We start from the raw sequence: 23,248 nt of genomic DNA, 5'->3' as shown, positions 1-23,248 counted from the left end.
GATTGGATAACCCCAGACTTATAGAAAAATTTATCTTAAGGATCAGACAAATCCGTTTACCAAAAATTGAAGTATCATACTCAAGTATAAGATAAGTGTTGAAACCAAAACCACGTTTTTTTTTTTTAGTAAAACACCATGAGGTACAGTTGTAGACTTACAAATTTTCGTGCTTGGGTTTCAATTATACAATGATCAAGTACCCATCCCTCCATAAACTGAACATAGCAAAGGTTGTAGTTGGTCCTATTATCACTCAGTTGCATCCGTGAGTTACAAAAACCTCTCCTGAGATCAAGAATCTTTAGTGTGACTTTAGTTTTGACAATTTCTAACTCTGTGAGTAGAAACAGAGTCCCAGTTTCCCATTTAGGAAACAGAAATGCTCGGAGGAGTAGTTAAGATACTCACAAAGTTAGGGAGTGCTTTAAAATTTTTAGTCCTTTAAAATTTTGGGGAGGCATAGGTGAGAAAAGGAGCTATTGCTGGAGTAGATTCTTAGATCTGAAGTCTGACTGATGATTTCACTTCTGTAGTCTCTGTTTTTCAACTCTGCAAGATCAATACTCACGACCACACTGAAGAGGCAACAAGGCAGGCTAACAGCATTTCTTAGTCAGACAAGTTGCTCTGGGAGTTAAGGAGACTGATTTCTGGCATTCCCAGGAGTTCATTGGAAAAGTAGAAAGAACAACCACAAACAAAACGTGTCTTTGAGAATTCTTAATTAATTATACCTTTTATGCAAATTGTGCATTTTCCTGCAGAATATCGGTGTTTGATTTTCTTCATTATCTTTTTACCCTCAATCTTCCAATAATCTTGACTTTGGAGGAGAAAGAGGCATCAGATGCACTCTATTTGTTTTCTGGTCTTGCATGATCCACTGCCTTACTACCCCATTTAGCTTCCCAGTTTGAGAAATAGAATACAGATGATCCCAGCATTAGTGATGGTTCAATTTGCAGTTTTTCCACTTTGCAAGTGTATGAAAGTGATGCAGACTCTAAAGGAATCATATTTGAATTTTGATCCTTCCCTTGGGTGGTGATTGTGGTACAGTACTCTCTGGGAATGCCAGGCATCAGCAGTAAGCCAAAGCTGCCTGCCAGTCAACTACATGTACACCAACATAAACAATTAATACCGACACGGCGTGCTTGGTTGAGTTTTGCATTCTGAAAATTCTGCTTGAGGTTTTCTCACCCCATCCTGTCTCAAAAGCACACAACAGTAGCAGAAATATTTTCTACATATTGTTATAAAATGTGTTCTGTATTACATGGGTTTTGGCCCTTTGTAGGCTAATACAGATGTTCTGAGTACATTCAAGGCTATACTACACCATGATGTTAGGTAATGCCAGTGTATTCAATGAATTTTTTACTTATGATAATCTTGATTTACAATTATTGGGATGTCACCTTATCATAAGCAAAAATATCTGTATTGTAAAAATAATGAATTGAATTGATATGATATAAATTGTGATATCCATTCTTCCTGTTGGCAACTGCATGTCCCTCATCAGAGATTTCCTCACTCACCAACTACGCCTCCTTTTACTCCAGTCACTGGGGACATGCAGTCCACAAAAGCTCTTTGCTACATATATTTAATTTCATTAATAGCCATTAGCAGACTCTTATGCAACCTAATTGCTTTCATAAAAGTTTGCTCATTTCATTCTGAATATTCTAGCTTATTTGGAGGGCATAAAAATTGTTTCATCCTCACAAACACAGGACACAGCTGATGTGTGGATGTAGCAGAGAATGCTCATATGGCAACACACAATCTAGAATGTAAAGCTTGGTTTGCTGCCTCAACTAACTGTAGAAATTGCTCTTACTCTCTGTTCATAGGCATTTCTTTCTGGATTGAGGGCCAGAGATTGTGTATAAGTTTGGTTTGCTTTCATTTTATAAGTTAAATTGGTTAAAAAAAAAAAACACTTGGTTAGTGCTGACTGGTTTGTAGTGGCCCGTTTTCTGTTTTCATAGGAACATGAGAACTACATTCTTTGCAACACCCCCATCTCATGCAAATTTACACCCACCCATCGCTGGTCAGCAGCTTTGTACAGAAGCTTGGAAAGGAATTGTTCCATAAACGCCTTCCAGATATATTCCCAAGTGTCCTTTGAGACTTAATGACAAACTTTCTCTCACTAAACACTAGGAATACTGTCATTCAACCAAGCCTGTGATTGTAGTCTTCATCACAAAAAATTCTGAAGTAAAATCAAATTTGCTTCACTGAAGTTTGCTGGTTTATTATTTATTTTTTGGGGGGGGGAGGGAGCTCTGGGCATGCTTTCTGTTAAGTAAATCAAAGTTACCTATTATAATTAGTATAATATTGTATAATTAAAGGAAATTCTCACAGGTACTAAGAATTTTCTGATTTTCTATTAAAAATCAGTAAATGTTTCAACTAAACACATTTAAGAACTCAATTATCTTATATAACTAAATCTAGTCTATTCCCACGGCATCTAGTTGATTCCTATTCTTTGCATGGCTTTTCATCATTCTGATGTCTTACATGGTAACAGAATGGCTCCTTAGTAGCAGCCTATGGTAATCATAGTATCTTTGTTCTTCTCAGTATTGATTGAGGCAAGTTCTGGGTTTATTCTTTTAAATCATCAGTTATTTATCTGATGATGTCTTTATGGTCCAATCTTTCATCTTCCTATTATCCTATACATCTCAAGTAATCTCTTTGTCTTTTGTTCCTTCTGATGATTGATACAATTTGTTCTTTTCTTTGCTTTTTGTTTAATATAGGAAAACTTTTCTATCCAAAATATGGAAAATAGAGGCCAGAGCTATAGTACAATGGGTAGGGTGCTTGCATGTCGACCTATATGGTGTCCCGAGCACCTCCAAAAGTAATTCCTGAGTGCAGAGCCAGGAGTTAAAAATAAGAAAAAGGAAAATAACACTCTCTGAATAACAGAATGATACCTTTTATCTGTTTCTCCAGAGTGTTATAAGAAGTGTTTTATTTTATTTAAGTCTATTTTAAAATTTTAGTAAATAATAAAAATAATGAATAATTAGTAAATAATTAAAAAATGTATTTTAAATACAGAATTGAAAAATTCCATGCTTATAAAGTACCAAATGACTCCTCCATGAATATGCAAAAAGATAACTTAAGGTTGGTCTAACATTTTATTATGCTTTCAATTTTCTCCAAATGTGGCCATTCTTTATTTTGAAATATCAGTATTTTTGGTATATCTTTAAAAAACTGGAAAAATTGGTTTGAGACAAAAATAAATAAAGGAGGAAGAAAGCCCCCTGGGAAGAGGTGCTCAGGGTCTTAAGAGTTTTGATGGAAAGTGATACTACTAACCAAAGATTTTTTTTTGATGAGCTATAGATTAGGGGATTGACGAGAGTCATTAGACCCTTACTTAGACCTGCAAAATTACAAATGGTTTCTACTGTCCCATAACTAAGTTGACAGCCCACCTCAAGATAAAAGAGACATCCCTTATCAAAGCATCTTCTATACCCAATTAGGTCTCTGTTCAGCATTGACTCTTTATTTGCAGTCCTGTGCCCTGTGTTTCACTCGATTCTGCTCATTATTTTCATCCAGGATCTCTAAACTGCGACAGAACACACAGCAAATTCTAAAATCCTTTAGAATGGAAACAATTGAAAAAAAAACTGAAAATATGCAATGGAAACTCTACTTGCCAAACATAAAAATGTGCCCATCAAGGAGGCAGGCCGAGGGGTGGGCCAGAAACTGGTGACACGGGGAGAAGGATGCCGACTCTGGTGATGGGACTAGCGTTGGAACATTGTGAGCCTGAAACTCACCCCTGGGTCACTTCACAAAGAACCGTGCCTCAATAAAAACAACTGGATAAAGTAAAATTGAAAAGGTATAAAAAAATACATACTGAGCAAGAGTCAAATGGAAAAACAAAAATATATAGGCTGAGACAATGAGCTTCAGAATGGAATATTTCATTGGGATGGAAATAACATATGAGGAATAAATGCATCATTTATGATTTCTAATAGACCACAGCTGTCCTTTGAGGGAGTTCCCTTTTCCAATCTCGCCTGAAGCTTTCTGAACAGGATAATGCACCATTTGGGATGCAGAGGATTTGAAGCTGAGCAAGTGCTCCATGAACACTATCCACAGATAATTCTATAAGTTCTGGGGGGTGGAGATGAGGGAAAAAACAGATCCGAATCGAATTGTGGCTCTCTTTAGAAATACAAAATCACAAAATAAAAATCTAATAAAAGAGGTAAATGGGAAGGGAATATAGAGAAACCATAAGATGAGCAAGAAGGAACCATTAAGAAGAGGAAGGAAGAGAGTAAAGGAGGGAGGGAGAGAGGGAGGGAGAAAGGGAGGAAGGGAGGGGGGAGGGAGGGAGGGAGGAGGAAGGAAGGAAGGAAGGAAGGAAGGAAGGAAGGAAGGAAGGAAGGAAGGAAGGAAGGGGGAAGGAGAAAGGGAGGGAGAGAGGGAGAGAGAGAGAATGTTAAATCAAAAACAACGTTTCTTCTCATTTCGGCATGCCCTGACAGTTAACTTAGGGTGCCAATGGCAGAGACCACTTGAACTTTCTACCTAAAAAATGCTGATCTTGACAGTAACAATTCAAACCCATTGGTTTAGACTGTACTCTTATTCGACTATGGCACAAAGTTCTCTCATCACATCCACTAGTCAGGGACATCACTACCCAGTTTCTGAAGCTTTCTTCCACCCTCTGGTCCTGTCTCTAGAGCCTCTTACAGGAGGGTTTCAGTTCTGCCTTATATCCAGACAGCCCTTAGCAGAGAGGAAAGCTAAGAGACTGTCTAAACTCCTGTTTCTCAAACTTTCTGACTGTGGCACCTTCCAACCTTGTTTCACTGCTGTACCTTCCCATCCTAGTGGTAAACCCCCTGATCTCATGCCATAGTTCCCCGTTTACGCTCCCCTCTTTGTGGCATCCTTAGTATATCCTGGAGCTTACAGGGAGCCCTGTGGCCCCAGTTGACAACCGCAGGTCTAGACCCCATAGGAGTTTGAGAATCAGGGTGAAACACATAACAACGATTTACAAAACCCGGGCCTTGGAGGATTGCCCAAAGCATCATCACAGTGGACAGTTGTAGTGACCCTGCCCAGGAGGCTGAGGGCATGACAAATGTCTCCTAGGAGACCAGAGGGTGAGAGAGGTAAACTCATTTCGTGGCCACCACAGTAACTGTAAAAGTCCAAGCAATATTTTAATTTCTGCTCAAGACAATAAAAATAATTGATGGCCTCATTCAGCCCGGGGTTGATCTTTTGTCTCTGTTGTAGAGTAATTATGTCAGTTTCCTTAATGTGCCATCTTCCTGCGCAGTGGCAGAGGTTAGGATAGCGAGGTGAAAAATTGTGCGCTCCTTAGCACCTCTGCCACACACACTGATTGCTACTTCTTCATGAACTGTTTTAATGGCAGCTGCAGCGTTAATTCACTCATGGTAGTAGATGTATGTGCCATGAATATTTTTGTCCGTGTCTTAGGGCACATAATCAAAGAGCACAATTATTTAAATTTAATTTGCATCGAAACCACTTGCACAAAAAATAACGTGGTGGCTATTCTTAAATTCTCAAAAATTTCAAAAAATGAAATGTCACCTCTGGTGTTGGTCACCAATGTAAATGCCACTGAGGTATGGGCCACAGTGTTTGCATTTAGACAAATAGTATCTCTAGTCACAGACAAGTAGGCAAAATACATTTAACCCAGCTGAAAATCGGCCTGATGAGTATAGTCTGTCCCAGTAAACCACATGATAGTGTCTTTTAAATGGCACCATCAAGGAATTTTTTAATTAAATCTCAAAAAAAAAAAAGCAATTCAACGAAAAAATTTCTACTACTTAAAGAGAAGCTAAGAGAACTAATTTCAATTTTTAGTCCAAAGGGCCAGAATCTGTGTTTTGAAAGTGGGGACTCTGGTCTCCAAGTGTCACTGGGAGTGACTCTGGAGCAGGAGCCAGTAGTTTCCACTCTGTGTGTGGCCCAAATCACACGATCATGATCACAATCACCCTGTTGTTCATCAATTGCCTTGAGCAGGTCCCAGTAATGTCTCCTTCATCCTGAGATTTTAAAAAGTGCCATATTCAAGGCTCTTTCAGGGTTAAGAGAATGAGACCCATCATTGTTACTGGTATTTGGGATATTGGGTACGCCACAGGGAGTTTGCCAGACTCTGCCGTGTGGGCAGGTAACATTGGGTAACCTGCCACATTGTCCAAAGTAAGAATTAGACAATAAGATGTTGTGCGGCCGCAAATGCGACCCGCAAATCCGGCCACGCTTCTGAGAGCTGGGTTTTATAGTTTCTGGGTCTTGGCCGTTGATGGGATTATACGGTGCTGAGGGTCAGATGGTGGGTGTGACCCCTGCCTACTGGAAGATGCAGGATCTGGGTGGAGGATGCTCAGCTCCGATCTGAGCAGTCTTGGAGATCTCAGCCCCGGGACCCGCATGCCTTTGTTCCTCTGCTGGTACATTCATGCGTGTGGAGAGTGGTCTCAGCATGGTGGTGGCTGGTTCTGGAAGTCTTCGGCTGCCAGAGCTCTGTTCGGGGCGGGGAGGGAAACTCAACCCTCCCCTCTCCAAGGGGCCCTGGCGAGGACAGCCAGGCACGGGGGCAGGAGTTCTCTTCTGGGAGCTGGGTTTTAGTCTCTGGGTCTTGGCCGTTGATGGGATTACACGGCACTGGGGGGTCAGATGGTGGGTGTGACCGCTGCCCAAATCACAAACCCCCCAAAAAAGGTCTTTTTGAGGGAGCTGTTTGCTTATAGAATTGTTTTCCAGTCTTTCACTTTGTCCACATGTTGGAAGCCAGTCTCAAAGGCTAGGGGATGGGCAGTTGGGATAGAGAAGGGACCACTATGACAATGATGGTTGGAAGGAATCGCTCTGGAGGGGAGAGGTGTGCTGAAAGTGGGCAAAGGACCAAACAGGATGAGCTCTCAGTATCTGTAATGCAGACCACAATGCACTGAAGTAGAGAGAGAGAGAGAGAGAGAGAGAGAGAGAGAGAGAGAGAGAGAGAAAGTACCTGCCATAAAGGCAGACTGGAGGGAGGGGTGACAGGAGGGATACAGGGGATATTGGTGGTTGGAAATGTACAGTGGTGGAGGGATGGGTGATGGAACATTGCATGACTGAAACCCAATCACGAAAGCCTTTTAACTGAATCTCACGTTGATTCAATAAAAAATAAATTTAATAAAAAGGCTTTTTAACTCTCAGCTTCCCAGTCAGAAGATACTTTGATACTACACACCCTTTACATCTTTGCATCCAAAAGAAAACATAACAGACAAAATGGGATGGGAAGGAAGCCTCCTCCAACGTACTGGTGGTTTTAGGAGCAGAGGTCAATTTGAGATCATGGATTAGGACATCTCACAAATAAGACAACTCAGTGACCTTCACTTGGTAAATGCTTCATTGTGCAAATGTTTATTTTCTTTAAAAAATGCTCATAAATATTATGTTGCCAAATCTACATAGAATTACAGCAATCCATTTCTAGGCATCTGATGAAAAGGTATTAGTGACACTATTTTTCAATCTCAAGATAATACTTCAGAAATGGCACTAAACTCCTTTTTGTATTTCGGGAGACTTTGTCCTTGAGTAAATATATGTAATGTTCACAGAAGACACCAGAAGACAAACCCTCTGGAAGAAACTTGTGATTTATCTAACTGATCGGGAAAACGGGTCTCTTCTGCTTACATTCTGCCTAATGTCGGGTACCTCAGGGTGAGAGAGATTTTCTTTCTGCTACCAAAAAGGAAAGAAAGTAAGTTGATACACAGTCCCGAGCTGTCTTGCCTGTCTGAAAACTCTGAGAAACAAAGGCAACATTGTCATTGTTTTATGATTTTAACTCTGCTGGGAAGCTTCTCTAGTAAGCTTCAACTGCAGGGGATGCATTTGATGAAAATCTTAAAAGCAATTGAGCGGTATAAACTGTTGACTTTTATCCTTCCCTATCATAAGTCGGTTATTCTTTGAAGGATCTTTACCTGGGAAGCTTTCAACTTCGATTGTCATGTGAAACATCTTGGATTCAGAGATAAAACAAAATTAACTTTTCAAGGACAGGGTGGTCTAGAAAGAAGAAAAGTTATTTTAGGAATTAAGCAGAACTTCAAGATTCTGCTTTATACCCCCTACTGAATTCACACTTTATGAATGATCTATTTCCTCTCTTATCTAAGGAGAGAAGATATATGTGTATGTTTATATATGTGTGTGTATATATATATATATATATATATATATATATATATATATATGGAACACCCTCTCCCTCAGCTCCAACTCTCTGCAACCCCAAACATCCTGAAAAACAGATGACCCACATCATCCCTTCCTTCCTTGGGTTAGTCCCTTATTCATTTTATATTGCTTAGCTTATGATTTGGTGAATTCTAAACCCAGTGAGAGATGCCACATAATTTCTAAACTTCACCTAATTGCGCTGTAATCCTGGGAAAGTCACAATATAATTGCTCTCTCTCTCTCTCTCTCTCTCTCTCTCTCTCTCAATGAATAGCAGTCCGCTCTACAAAGACTGGGTTTCCTCCTTTCAAAAAAATTTTTAAGGCTGCTATTACTCAACATTCACATGTAGTGTAAAATCAACTGAAAATTTCTCTCCTTAATCCACAGTTTGAATTTGTTAGCAACAAACAGCCCAACTTGAAAGCTAACTCTTCACATACCTGTGGTAATTCTTCATTGGTTAACTGCAGATGAAAAACTGTGGATATATGGGTGTTTTATTGTTAAAAAATGCACAACTACTAACCTCTGAATAAAAAGGAATAATATACTACTGTGTGTGTAAATCTGAACAATATTTAAACCAATACCCCGTGCTCTTTCAAGTGTTAATTCAACCTATATGTGCTCTATACTTCCTCTCTCAGGTGCCTTCTAAGTTCCATTTATCCAGTAATCCACTTCCTTTCCATTCCATACTATTCCATGTTGTTAGCTCCTATGTTGTTTTAGTTTAATTTTGTTACTGTTCTTTTGGGAATATCAAGGGCTAGTGCTGGCTCTGGACTCAGAAATTACTCCTAGCGGTGCTCAGGGGACTGCATAGGTCCAAGGCAATTGCCTAACCCTCTGTACTCCTGTCCTCTCGAGTCAACATATTATTTATTTTATCAAGTCCCAACCTTTAACCTACTAACAAGGTGCCCAAATGTCAATGGAGTCTTATAAAAAGCTTCCATCATGAGTCACTGACCATTTCTTCTGACGCCACATTCTAATCACAAGAACCACAGAATGTGGATGGTTTACCTGGTTGGGACGAGAGAAAATTAAAGATACCAAAGAACTTGCCCACAACCTAACCTTTTACTTCACTGTAACAGAATTATAACAAAATCACTGTGAAACCTCCTCTCCTGCCGTCTCTAGTTAGAAGCAGTATAAAATACGGAGGGGCCTCAATGATCAGATAAATGTCTCCAGTCAAGGAATTTCCATTTTTGGAAAAGCTCTCTCTCCTTCAGGAATGTCCATCCCTGAGTTCAGAGCCCTTTTAGATATCTAGCCCCATTTCCCTCAAGTTTGTCCTTAGTTTCTCTTAAAGTGTGTATTACAATTTAAATGTTTCCTAAATAAAACTATTTACTTCCAAAAAATCATCATTAATAAAATGTTCTTTTGCTTTACTGTATGTCTTTTTAGTCAAGCTTTTTTTTTTTTTTCTGGATGGATGGCCACATACAAGAAAAATGAACTCAGGCCTCTGTCTAATGCCAAAGGTCAAGTTCAAAGGTCAAATCAAAATGGATTAAAGGTTTGATATCAGACCTAAATCCATAAGTTACATAAAAGAGAACAGAGACAGAAATCTCTATGACACTAAAACTAAAGGCATTTTTAAAGATGCAATGCCATTGGCCAAACAAATGGGAGCAAAGATAAATAAATGGAATCACATTAAATTAAGAAGCTTCTGCACCTCAAAGGAAATGCAAACCAGAACACAAAGACACCCCAGAGACTGGGAGAAATTATTTGCCCACCACCTATCTGGAAAGGGGTAATTAGTATTATAAAACTTTACAGAAAAAAAAGACAAACCCCATCAAGAATGGAGAGAAGCAATGAACTGTAACTTTCTCAAAGAAGAAATACAAATGGCCAAAAGCCATATGAAAAAATGATCTACAGTACTAATTATCAAGGAAATGCAAATCAAAACAATAGGGTATCACCTGTGCCAGATTGTTTCACTTGGTGCGCCCCAGAGTGGGGTGGGTGAGAGCCCTCCTTGGCCCAAGGGACCCACCCCCAGCAGCCAAAATACCCCAGAACTCAGCCACTGTCAAGCTCCCGGCCACTCTTCACATGATCAGGTGAGCCTCACCCATGAGTGAGCCTATTCCTGGACTCCATAGCTGCAAATGTAGCCATGCGACACTTCATACCACACACTCTACCCATACTCCAAGAGTACCACACCACATGTGATGGAGTTCAAAGTAGTAGGCAACCAATCTTAGAGGAAAATATATTTTTTTACAGATATGTATCACTGTCACTGTTCCTCCCTGTTGGGGCACGGCTCTTGATCTCCGACTGCAGACAAGGACCACACAGGAATGCAATCAACAAGCAGGCAGTTTATTAAACTGGCTAGCCAGGATCCTGCACATGCACAGAGCAATGTGCAGGTCCCGTGTGAGAGGTCAGACCCCGACCCAAGGTACAAGAGTTACTTATATAGGCCCAAGTCGGCCGTTAGAGCAGATTTGAAGATCACAATTTACGTAAGTGCCCGCTCCAGGATTCACATGATATCCGGGTCCAAGGGTTGAGCCCGGACCCATAGCAGCCATCTGGGTCCGAGGGCTGAGCCTGGACCCATGGCAGCCATCTGTTTCCTTAGCCAACCACAAGGTCGTTTATGAAGTTAGATTATACCCTTATATGGTCATAGCTCAGGGGCCTGTACATTCCTCCTGGAACAAACAGGTAGTAGAGGCCCGAGTGGAAACTTTACTATCTTCATTGACTGAGTCCAAGGCTGTACTGTCCTAACGCTCCTGTTGTTCTTCAATTTGCTCGAGTGGGCCCAGTAACGTTTCCATTGTGAGACTTGTTGTTACTGTGTTTGGCATATCAAATACATCATGGGTAGCTTGCCAGGTTTTGCTGTGAGGGCAAAATACTCTTGGTAGCTTGCCAGGCTTTCCAAGAGGGGCGGAGGAATTGAACCTGGCTCGGCCAGGCGCATGGCTTGCAAGACAAATGTCCTACTGCTGTGCTATTACATATATATATATATATATATATATATATATATATATGCAGCTCAATCTTTAACATGTTAGTTATCTCTTATAGAGTAGCCTTAGTGTGCCATTTACCCGAGAGAAACATCCGGAATAGGCAGTGGACATGAAACTGCAGGTCACTGGGTACCTGGCCCTCGGAACTGACATCCAGGTGACAAGGGCAGCCCTGTTGCTTGGGCTTGACAGAATCCCGCCCTCTCCCCCACCCCAGCACAGTGGGAAGAGGGTGTGATTTCCAGGCTGGCACTGGAGATCGGCTCTCAGGCTGGGGTCCTTGCCCTCTGATTTGTGGAAATGGTAACTCCATTTCAAGTGGAGAATGTGAAGCAATTTTAGATCACTTTGATGACCATCTTAGTGCCCTGGTCAGGCTCATGGAGACTTTGCAAGGGCTGACCTTCCTCGGTGTCTTTCACTGATGTCAAATCTACCCCTCAAATCCCATCAGGCACTAATCAGCAGAAATGGGAATTAAAAATTATTCATTCACATGCTTGAATTTAGACTAGATATATTTTCATGCTATCCATTAAATTCAAGTATTTCATGCACGACTGTGATCATATTCCATGTGCATATTCTCTTGTAACTAGCTCTTATGAACAAGAAAGCAGCTATTTATGAGCTGTTATAAATCATATGATGATAAAAGATTTCAACAAGAGGGAATGGGGGGAGGCAGAAAGAAATCGAGATCTTACCATAGAACCAAGTGTTGAGCAGATATAAATTTTAGATGGTGTAAACAATACATCTACTGTAGAAGCAGAAAATAGAAGGTCTTTGGTCTAGACAAATTTATGAGAGGGCAGAGCTAGGATCCAGGTCCCAAGAGTTTCAGTTCAGTTTATTTCCCATGACTCTAGTCTGCATTAATGTTTTTATACAAATATATATATATAGCCATAGAATAATATACACATATATTATTTAAATATAACAGGGTAGACATTAGTGAGTTTTAAACCAAAAAAGCAAGTTTTTACAATTTAATTAGGTGTCTGCCTTCTATGTTATCACATTTACCAATTCTAATTTTTTTCATTTATTTTCGAGTACCCCATGCCCGTGCCTCAAGGCTGCTCCCAGTTCACTACACAGGGACCAAGCAGTGCTGGGGATCAGCCTTGGGCCTTCTGCATGCATGACAGGTGCCCAGTTCTTGGGCTATCTATCTGACCCCACTTCCAATTGCCATCAAATTTTCTGTTTAGATAAACTCACTCCCATGTGACTATGATTTGTGATTTGCTTTTGTTTTTCAGTTACTAAACACATTCAATTACTAAAAGCAAAACATATTTGTGATTTGTTTTTCAATTACTACTTCCCATCCTGCTTTCTTGTTTTAACCTTTCTTCTTCTTGTGTCAGAATTGTGGGTGCCTTCTACTTTGGCAGATTTCTCTGTCAATAACCTGACAGAGAAAGAACCTTCGTGGATTTCCCTGCTATAACCTGAGCAACTGTTTTACCATCCCAGGCTCTGTGACACATGGTAATACAAGCATATAGGCCCTTGTGTCTTTGTATTCAAGTTTTCACTTCAGATACTGCTATTTTGAGTAGCAGTAGAACTAGAAAAATCAGCATAGAATCTGCAATAAGGACTCTAGAAACATACTAAGCTGGGGTTTTTAATCTTCTGCACTATATTGTTTTCAAAATTGTACAGTATTCCTTAGAAGAGTAAGAGTCAAGTTATTCCCAAATATACTATTGCTAACAGATTGGACCGACGGTCTGTGGCACTTAAGAACACATCACAGTTCTTTATTTTCTCATGCATAGTCTTCTTGGTGCCTACCTGTTCAGGGCCTGCCTTGTTAGTTTGTTCCCTATTACAGCCCTGTGAGAACCAATTTTACTTGAGAAGATCTGAACTTCAAACACTTCAAAAAACATTTGATTCCCTCCCGCTGAACTTCATTTGGTCAACTTCGTATCCTATGTTATGAGCTGCATATGGCATTGCTTCCTCCAAGAAAACTTCACTGGTTTCGCAACTCCGAGTGGAGTCATATATTTTCAAAGTCTAATCATGAATCAAACCACAAGAAACCGCTGCACTGCATTAAAACTAATTTTGTCTGTTTCTCTCACAAGTTTGAAAGCGCCTTCTATAGAGTGAAAAGATCTTCCTCTTCATAACAGATATTCATTTAAGATGCCTAATTCGCTAATGTGATTAATTAATTATGTCTCCTGAAGCAAACACAAGAACTGCAATAATGACTTTTGAGAGGGAGGATCATATCCAGACAGGAAAACAGCAAGGAAGTTTACACAACAGCAGAGCATTGTAAGATGTGTGAAATCCAATAACCCAATAAGCAGTGTTCCATGAAAAGACGTGTCAGAAAAAGACATCAAGCACCAAAGTGAGAGATTTTGTCAAGAAGCATGATGGAGTCCAGCTTGCCAAAATGAAACACGTAGTATTGTAAAACGAACAGTGAGAGTTAAGGATGGAACAAAAGAAGAAAGGACTTTTACTGGCAAGAAGGAAATACTCATCAACTTTCAAAAAAAAGCAATAGATACCACTCACCCAATATGTATTTGTGCTGTTCTCTAGTCTGATAACCTTAAATATGTTCACCCTTAGTCTATTAATAGGTACTATAATTGCTCTTATTTTTTTAAATTAGGAGACTAAGGTATTCAAACATTAAGCAGTTTAGACAAAATTGCACAGCTAGTAAATAAAGGATTTAAAACCAGAGATCTGGCAAGGAATCTCCAGTCAGCCTCTGATTAGGAATTCTAATCAGAAAAAGAATCTTGGGATAATTTATTTTATTCTACTCTATTTTATTTATATTAATGTCTTTCGGGTAACATGTCTACAATAGTATTACCACTGTTTATGATTTGGATATAAAGTTACTTCATCTTGCCACAAATGAAGTGTTCAATATCCTCCACCTGGGTGTTCTTGTGTGACTTCTATTTCAGAGAAACCAGATAAAACTAATTTCTGGCTCCTGGGAGCTAAGGGATGATGAGCAAAAGATAGCACACCAGCCAGTGGCTGTCTTTAGGGTTACAGCTCTTCATTTAGAGCCCACCAGAGATAATCAGCCACCTCTGTTTAGGAGGAGGTCCCAAAAGCAGCAGACCTTGCACTAGATCTTCCAGTTGTTTCCCTTAGCAGCGGGCAGCTCATCCACCTCTCACCCTCCCACTATTCCTTCGCAGCTCTAGCCTCTTGTAGTGGTTTCTTTTTCTGCCAGGACCACAATTTCCAGCAAGTCATGACCTTTATTTATCTACCTCACTGGTCCCTATCCCTGCTGTCTCATTGGTTAAGCCCAGTGTTAACCCGAGTGTGAAAACCAAACAGTCTCATTTGTTACATGAAACAGCCAATCAGATCACCGAGATAAAGGCCAATTATTGCCTCTTTCAGGCAAGACCCAGATGTTATGCACAGAGGTCCCTTCCTCTTTCCATTGGGTAGTCCCAGCATCTGATTGTTTATCTATGCCACAGCGTCTTTAGTCATTCACCTACTCTTGGGTACTTTGGGTAGTTTCTATAACTTGGCAATTGTACTAAGCCAAGTGCAATGAACGTAGGTGTGTATATATCTTTTTGAATTGTTTTAGTGCTTGACAGGGAGAAGGCAACAGGTGGAAGTGCTAGACCATATGGAAGCTTTATTCTTACCTTTCTGTGTAATGTCCACAGTTTTCCATAGAGACTGAACCAGTTGACAATCCCAGCAGCATATTAAAAGGGTTCCTTTGACCCACATTTTCATCAACACAATTTCCAGTCTTTCTGATAATGCATGCCCTTCGCAGTGGCTTGAGATGATAGCTCATTGTCACTTTGATTTGTATTTACCTGATAATAAATGATGACAAACTATAGCTTCTTTATCCAGGCATCTGTTCTTGGGAACGTAGGTTGTTTCCAGATTTTGGCTACTGTGAATAGTGCTACAATGAACATAGGAGTGCAGATGTCTTTTTTGCAATGTGTTTTTAGGTCTTTAGGGTATATTTTCAGGAGTGGGATTGCTGGGTCATGTAGAAGCTCAGCTCCTAACTGTTTTCAGGATTAATCAACACTACCACCAGCATTGAAGGAGGATTCCCATTTCCCCACATCTGTGCCAGCGCACATCCACGCCATAATTACATGGCTGTTCAGAAAGATGAAGTCAAATTTGCCATTACATGGGTGACTCTGGAAGGTCTCATGGTGTGTGAAATAAGTCAGAAAAAGAGGGACAGGCACAAAATGGGCTCACTCATTTTCAGGATATAAAGAAACAAAATAGGGTAGTAATTAATGCCCAAAGACAATATAAATTAAGGTCAGAACAACAGGTCCTTAATAGGAAGCTTGCCAGAGTGGAGGGAAGGGATCACTATGACAGTTAAACAGGGAAGTGGTCACTCTGGATGAGAACTATATGCTGAAAGAAGGTAAAGGGATATGCTGACACGCTCTCAGTAATGGTATTGCAACTACAGTGCCTAAAAACAAAGAAAGGAAAACAAAGTGGTTGCCAGCGTTGAAGACTGGGGGATAGAAGGGAACCTGGGGGCCCAGCTCTGGGCAACAAAGCTGAACGGCTCCAATTCCAACAGGTACAGCCCGCCCCCAAGGGCCTGGGTCCCTCTCTGGGCACGCGCAGCTAGAAACAGCCCCTAGACAGCCGGTTTTCAACCCCTGATCTGCGTGGGACGGGCACAGAGGCCCAGCTCTGGGCAACAAAGCTGAACGGCTCCAATTCCAAACAGGAGGCATTCACAACTCCTCGCCCAGTGCCAGGGACTCTTTCCGGAGCCGCGGCCGCTAACGCGGCCGCAAAATATTTTCCCACTACATATGCCATAGGAATCATAAGCTAACTTCTTAGATGGAAACTTCTCTATTTTAGCTCAGCCACTAGAAACACAGTAGCCAATAACTCATAAGCCTATCTTAACTCACACTGCATATCAAGCAGAATAGTAACAGTGAACGTGAAGGACTAAACCACACCTCTCACAATGGTAAAGCAACGCAAAAGCCCACCAAACTTTCATATTAAAGAGTCTAGCCCAGATGACACCAACAGTACTGTAGTGTTAGATAACCTCTCTGACAAGGAATTCAGAAGGGAGCTACTTAGGATGCTTAGGGAATTAAAAGAAACAATGGAAACCAATGCCAATAGAAGACAAGAGGATCTGAAGGCAGAAATGAGGAAAATGCAATTAGAAATGTCAGACCTGAAAAATCTCGTAGGCGAATTGAAAAGCTCAGTGGAAGGCCTCAGCAGCAGAGTAAGAGCGGCTGAGAACAGAATCAGTGAGCTCGAAGATGAAGTTCAGAGACTCTCCAGAAAAGAGCAGAAAATGGAAAAGAGACTCACAATTCGGGAACAGATGGCAAGAGAAGATCGTGATGAAGCCAAGAGGGGTAACATAAGAATTATTGGAGTCCCAGAGGGACAGGAAGAAAACCTCGATGAAGAAGAAACTGTCAAAGAAATCATTGCTACAACATTTCCAGAGCTGAAGAAAACTTGTGACCACATTCAGGAGGCCCGAAGGGTACCAGCTAGAAGAAATCCGAACAAAAATACCCCAAGACACATTCTGATCAAAATGACCAAAACCTTAGACAGAGACAAAATTCTGAAAGCAGCAAGATCGAAGAAAGAAATCTCTTACAAAGGAGCATCCTTAAAATTCACAGCTGATTTTTCTGATGAAACCCTCATGGCCCGAAAACAGTGGTGGGACATAGTAAAAAAACTCAATGAAATAAATGCCTCCCCCAAAATACTTTTCCCAGCAAGACTCTCATTCATAATAGAAGGAACAACACACAGTTTCACAGACAAACAACAGCTCAGGAACTTCATAGACTCAAAACCATGGTTACAAGAACAACTAAATGGGCTACTTTAAGGCAAGAAAGGCCCCTCAAATACACCAAACTTTAACAGAACAATGGGACAAAATCCCATAACAATAATCTCTCTCATTGTCAATGGGCTAAAGGCACCAATTAAAAGACATAGAGTGGCAGGATGGATTAGAAAATTGAACCCAACATTCTGCTGCCTGCAAGAAACGCATCTCAATAGTCAAAGCAAACACAGACTCAGAGTCAAAGGCTGGAAAACAATCCTACAGGCAAACAGCTCCCATAAAAAAGCTGGGGTAGCCATCCTTATATCAGACCACATCGATTTCAGAGTGAGGAAGGTCATAAGAGACAGTGAAGGCCATTTCTTATTGATCAGAGGATCTGTACAACAGGAAGAACTTACAATAATAAATGTATATGCACCTAATGAGAGACCAGCAAAGTACTTAAAACAACTACTCATAGATTTGGAAAAAGACATCAATAGCAACACAATACTAGTGGGAGACTTCAACACTGCTTTGTCACCTCTTGATAGATCAACCAGACTCAAGCTTAGCAAGGACATACTTCATTTGAGGGAAACAATGGAAGAAAGGGACTTAGTAGATATATACAGGACACTTCATCCACAAAAAGCTGAATACACATTCTTCTCAAGCGTACATGGAACATTCTCCAAGATAGACCACATGCTGAGCCACAAAACATGCCTTCATAAAATTAAGAAGGTAGAGATTGTATCAACAATCTTTTCAGACCATAATGCGCTGAAATTAGAAGTAAATCACACACAAAAACAGAAAACTAAATCAAACACCTGGAAATTAAACAGTGCACTATTGAACAACGAGTGGATTAGACAGGAAATCAAAGAGGAAATCAAAAGATTCCTAGAAACGAATGAAAATGAGAACACGAGTTACCAAAACTTATGGGACACAGCAAAGGCTGTGTTAAGAGGAAAGTTTATAGCTTTACAAGCATTCCTCAGGAAGGAGGAGCGAGCACACATAAGTAACCTAACCTCACAGCTTAAGAGCTTGGAGAAGGACCAAAAAAAGGAGCACAACCCGAACAGGAGAAAGGAAATAATAAAACTCAGAGCAGAGATTAACGAGATGGAAACCCAAAAAACAATCCGAAAGATCAATGAAACCAAAAGCTGGTTCTTCGAGAAAATTAACAAGATCGATAAGCCTCTAGCAAAACTCACAAAGAAAGGGAGAGAGAAAACCCTAATAAACCGAATCAGAAATGAAAAGGGGGTCATTACAACAGAAACCACAGAAATTCAGAGGATCCTCAGGGAGTACTTTGAGAAGCTTTATGCCACGGAACATCAAAACCTCGAGGAAATGGATAAATTCCTAGACTCCTACAGACTCCCAAGGCTGAACCAAGAAGACCTGGAATTCCTGAACAGACCTATCACCATCAAGGAAATTGAAATGGTAATAAAAAGTCTCCCCAAGCACAAAAGCCCTGGCCCGGATGGATTCACTAGTGAATTCTTCCAAATCTTTAAAGAGGACTTACTCCCAACGCTCTTTAAGCTTTTCCACGAAATTGAAATATCAAAAACACTTCCGAACAGTTTCTACGAAGCAAATATCACACTGATACCAAAAGCAGACAGAGATACCACAAAGAAAGAGAATTACAGGCCGATATCCCTGATGAACACAGACGCAAAGATCCTCAACAAACTACTAGCAAATAGAATCCAACTACTCATCAAAAAGATCATACACCATGACCAAGTAGGATTCATCCCAGGGATGCAAGGATGGTTTAACATTCGGAAATCAATCAACATAATCCACCATATCAACAAAAGAAAAGATAAAAAGCATATGATCATATCAATAGATGCAGAGAAAGCATTTGATAAGATCCAGCACCCCTTTATGATGAAAACCCTAGCCAAAATGGGTATAGAGGGGACCTTCCTCAACATAATTAAAGCCATCTACCACAAGCCTACAGCAAGCATCATCCTCAATGGGGAAAAACTAAGAGCCTTCCCTCTAAGATCAGGGACGAGACAGGGATGCCCACTCTCTCCACTGCTGTTCAATATAGTACTGGAAGTACTTGCAATAGCGATTAGGCAGGAAAAAGATATTAAGGGCATTCAGGTAGGAAAGGAAGAAATCAAGCTCTCACTATTCGCAGATGATATGATACTCTACTTAGAGAACCCAATAACTTCCACCAAAAAACTCCTAGAAACAATAGACTCGTATAGTAAAGTTGCAGGTTATAAAATCAATACCCAAAAGTCCATGGCTTTCCTATACGCAAACAGTGAGAGAGAAGAAAGCAACATGAAAAAAACAATCCCATTCACAATTGTGCCCCAGAAAATCAAGTACCTAGGAATCAGCTTAACTAAGGAAGTAAAGGACCTGTACAAAGAAAACTACAAAACGCTACTTCAGGAAATAAAAGAGGACATGAGGAAATGGAAAGATATCCCCTGCTCATGGGTCGGGAGACTTAACATTGTCAAAATGGCAATACTACCGAAAGCATTGTATAAATTCAATGCAATCCCTATAAGGATACCCATGACATTCTTCAAAGAAATGGAGCAAACACTCTTGAAATTTATATGGAACAAAAAGCCCCCACGAATAGCTAAAGCAATTCTTGGGAAAAAGAAAATGGGAGGAATCAACCTCCCAAACTTCAAACTGTACTACAAAGCAGTAATAATTAAAACAGCATGGTACTGGAACAAAGGCAGAACTGCAGACCAATGGAACAGGGTTGAATACACTGACATCTCTCCTCAATCATATGCTCATCTAATCTTTGATAAAGGTGCAAGTAATGTGAAGTGGAGTAAGGAAAGCCTCTTTAATAAATTGTGTTGGCATCACTGGACAGCTACATGCAAAAAAATAGGCTCAGAACTCTGCCTAACACCATGTACAAAAGTAAGATCAAAATGGATTAAAGACCTCAACATCAGACCAGAAACCATAAAGTACATTGAAGATAAAGTTGGCAAAACCCTCCATGACATTGAAGCTAATGGTATCTTCAAAGATGCCACGCCACTGGCCGAGCAAGTGAAAACAGAGATAGATAAATGGGACTATCTTAAACTAAGAAGCTTCTGCACCTCCAAAGAAACAGTGACCAAAATACAAAGACAGTCTACAGAATGGGAAAGGATATTCACCGAATACACATCTGACAAGAGGTTGATATCCAGGATATACAAAATACTGGTTAAACTCCACAAGAAGAAAACATCCAACCCCATCCAAAAATGGGGCAATGAAATGAACAGAAACTTTCTCAAAGAAGAAATCCGAATGGCAAAAAAGCACATGAGAAAATGCTCTACATCATTAATCATCAGGGAGATGCAGATCAAAACCACAATGAGATACCATCTCACACCTCAGAGACTGGCCCACATTCAAAAGAACAAAAGCAACCGATGCTGGCGTGGATGTGGCGAGAAAGGGACACTCCTTCACTGTTGGTGGGAATGTCCACTGGTTCAGCTCTTCTGGAAAACAGTATGGACGATTCTCAAAAAATTAGAAATTGAGATTCCATTTGACCCAGCAATACCACTCCTGGGAATATATCCCAGAGAGACAAAAATGTATAGTCGAAGTGACATCTGCACTTGTTTGTTCATTGCAGCACTCTTTACAATAGCCAGAAACTGGAAGAAACCTGAATGCCCAAGAACAGATGACTGGTTAAAGAAACTTTGGTACATCTACACAATGGAGTACTATGTAGCTCTTAGAAAAGATGAAGTCATGAACTTTACATACAAGTGGTACAATATGGAAAGTATCATGCTAAGCGAAATGAGTCAGAAAGAGAGGGATAGACATAGAAAGATTGCATTCATCTGGGGGATATAAAGTAACAAAGTATGAGATTAATACCCAAGAATAGCTGAGATCAGCACCAGGAGGATTACTCCATAACTTAGAGGCCAGCCGGGTATCCTAGAGGAAAGGGCAGTTCAGATAGAGAAGGGAGCACCAAATAAAGGATGTTTGGAGGATCCTCCCAGGAGGGGAGATGCATGTCGAAAGTAGACTATGGACTGAACATGTTTGCCACTCAATGCCTCTTTTGCAGACCACAACACCCAAAAGGAGAGAGAGAACACAGGGGATTGCCCTGCCACAGAGACAGGGGGGATGGGGGGATGGGGGTGGGAGGGATATTATCCATGGTGGTGGAAAATGGGCACTGGTGGAGGGATGGGTATCTGATCATTGTATAATTGAAACCAAAGCACAAAAAATTGTAAATCTACAACTTTAAAAAAATATAAAATAAAATAAAGGGAAAAAAAATAAAATAAAATTATAAAATGAAAAAAAAAAAAAAGAAGGGAACCTGGGGATATTGGTGGAGGAAAGTGGACACTGGTGATGGTACTGGTGCTTAAACATTGTATCCCTGAAACTCAGTCATGAATAACTTTGGGGATTCCCAGTGATTCAATAAATTAATTTTTTAAATAAAGATAAAAATAAATAATGATGAACACATTTTCACATGCCTGCTGGGGGGATTTGCTTTTGTTTGTTTAAGGGGGTCGATTTTGGGTTTTAGGGGAAGAGAGGTTGGACCAGACCCAGCTGTGCTCAAGGAGCACTCTTGGCAGGGCTCTGTGGACCATTTGAGGTGTCAGAGATCAAACCCAGGTCAGTCACGTGCAAGGCAAGCACTCTACCCTCAAGACTGTCTTTCTGGCCTGGGTTATTTTGAGCAAACTATAGCATCTACTGAAAATTACAACTACTTGATTGGTAGCCATAATTTTACTGAAACCTAAATTCAGTTACAGTCCAAAGTGAACAAAGAGACCAGCACTTTTCAAGTCATGTTTGGATGATAAATAATTATGAGCCATTTTTAATGAGTCACCCAGAACATTATCCATTAACTGTTGTCGAGGGGTCAGAAATAGAACCTTTTCTTAAGGTGCTAAGACATACAATGGTGATGGGAAGTATTACTCTTGGAAACATGCTCTCTATAGATAAAAGCAGATCGAAGCTGTTATTAAAATGAACTTCTGGCCATTCAGAAAATTTGTGTCTGAGAACAACAAGGGGGAACATATTTTTCCCACAGAAGACAAAGGGACCTTTGAAACTAGACTCTAAAAGGGATGAGACAATCTGACATTGATAAATTGAGTTAGACAAAAGATAGCAATTCTTGCACTGTTTGCAGGTAAGGCTTTGCAGAGGCAATAAGTGTTACAACTGTTTTGCTAGAAAGAATACATGGAAGCTCACACACACCCCTTTGTTCCGGCTTCCTTTGCCTTCAGGGCAGCCAGCAGTGCTTAAGACCTGTTGCAAAAAACAAGTTCAGAAAACACACCATCATCCTGGAGGCCATAACCTGAGGGTCTCAAGGCCCATCCTGTTTACCTCCAACCCTACATCCTGACAAGAGAGAGCTTCCCAGCTCCTCTTTCTACCCTTCTAATCTCTGAAACAACCACCTTTAACGCTGGTCTAGTTATTGTTCATACCTCCCTCCTCTGGATTTCAGTGGATGCCTACTGCTTTGTGGAGTGACTGTATTTGGCTCTCTGGTCCCCTGTGCAGGGTACATTATTGCGAGTTTCACTTGGATCCTAACAGGCAGCAGAACCATAGTAATGGGTGCAGTGTGCAATTGGAGAGATTTTGTTAGTGTCTATATGAAGGCAAAAAGTCATAAAGTCCCTAGTGATCTTACCCCCAAAACATTTACGTCTAGAAAGTATAAGCTGAAGAACCTCAACAAAGTGTCATTGTTCCTTAATTAATTATGAGACCTGAACAAACTCTCATACCCAAAGCTGGAGCGATAGCACAGCAGTGGGGCATTTGCCTTGCACACAGCCGGCTCTGACAAGTCGGGTTGAATTCCTCTGGCCCTCTTGGAGAGCCCGGCACCTCATGCTGGCAAGCTACGGAGAGTATCTCTCCTGCACAGCAAAGCCTG

The sequence above is a fragment of the Sorex fumeus genome, unplaced genomic scaffold (genome assembly GCF_029834395.1).
Source record: "Sorex fumeus unplaced genomic scaffold, SorFum_2.1 ptg000024l, whole genome shotgun sequence".
Lineage (NCBI taxonomy): Eukaryota > Metazoa > Chordata > Mammalia > Eulipotyphla > Soricidae > Sorex > Sorex fumeus.
The sequence above is the reverse complement of the archived record's forward strand: the minus strand, read 5'-3'. Positions refer to the sequence as shown.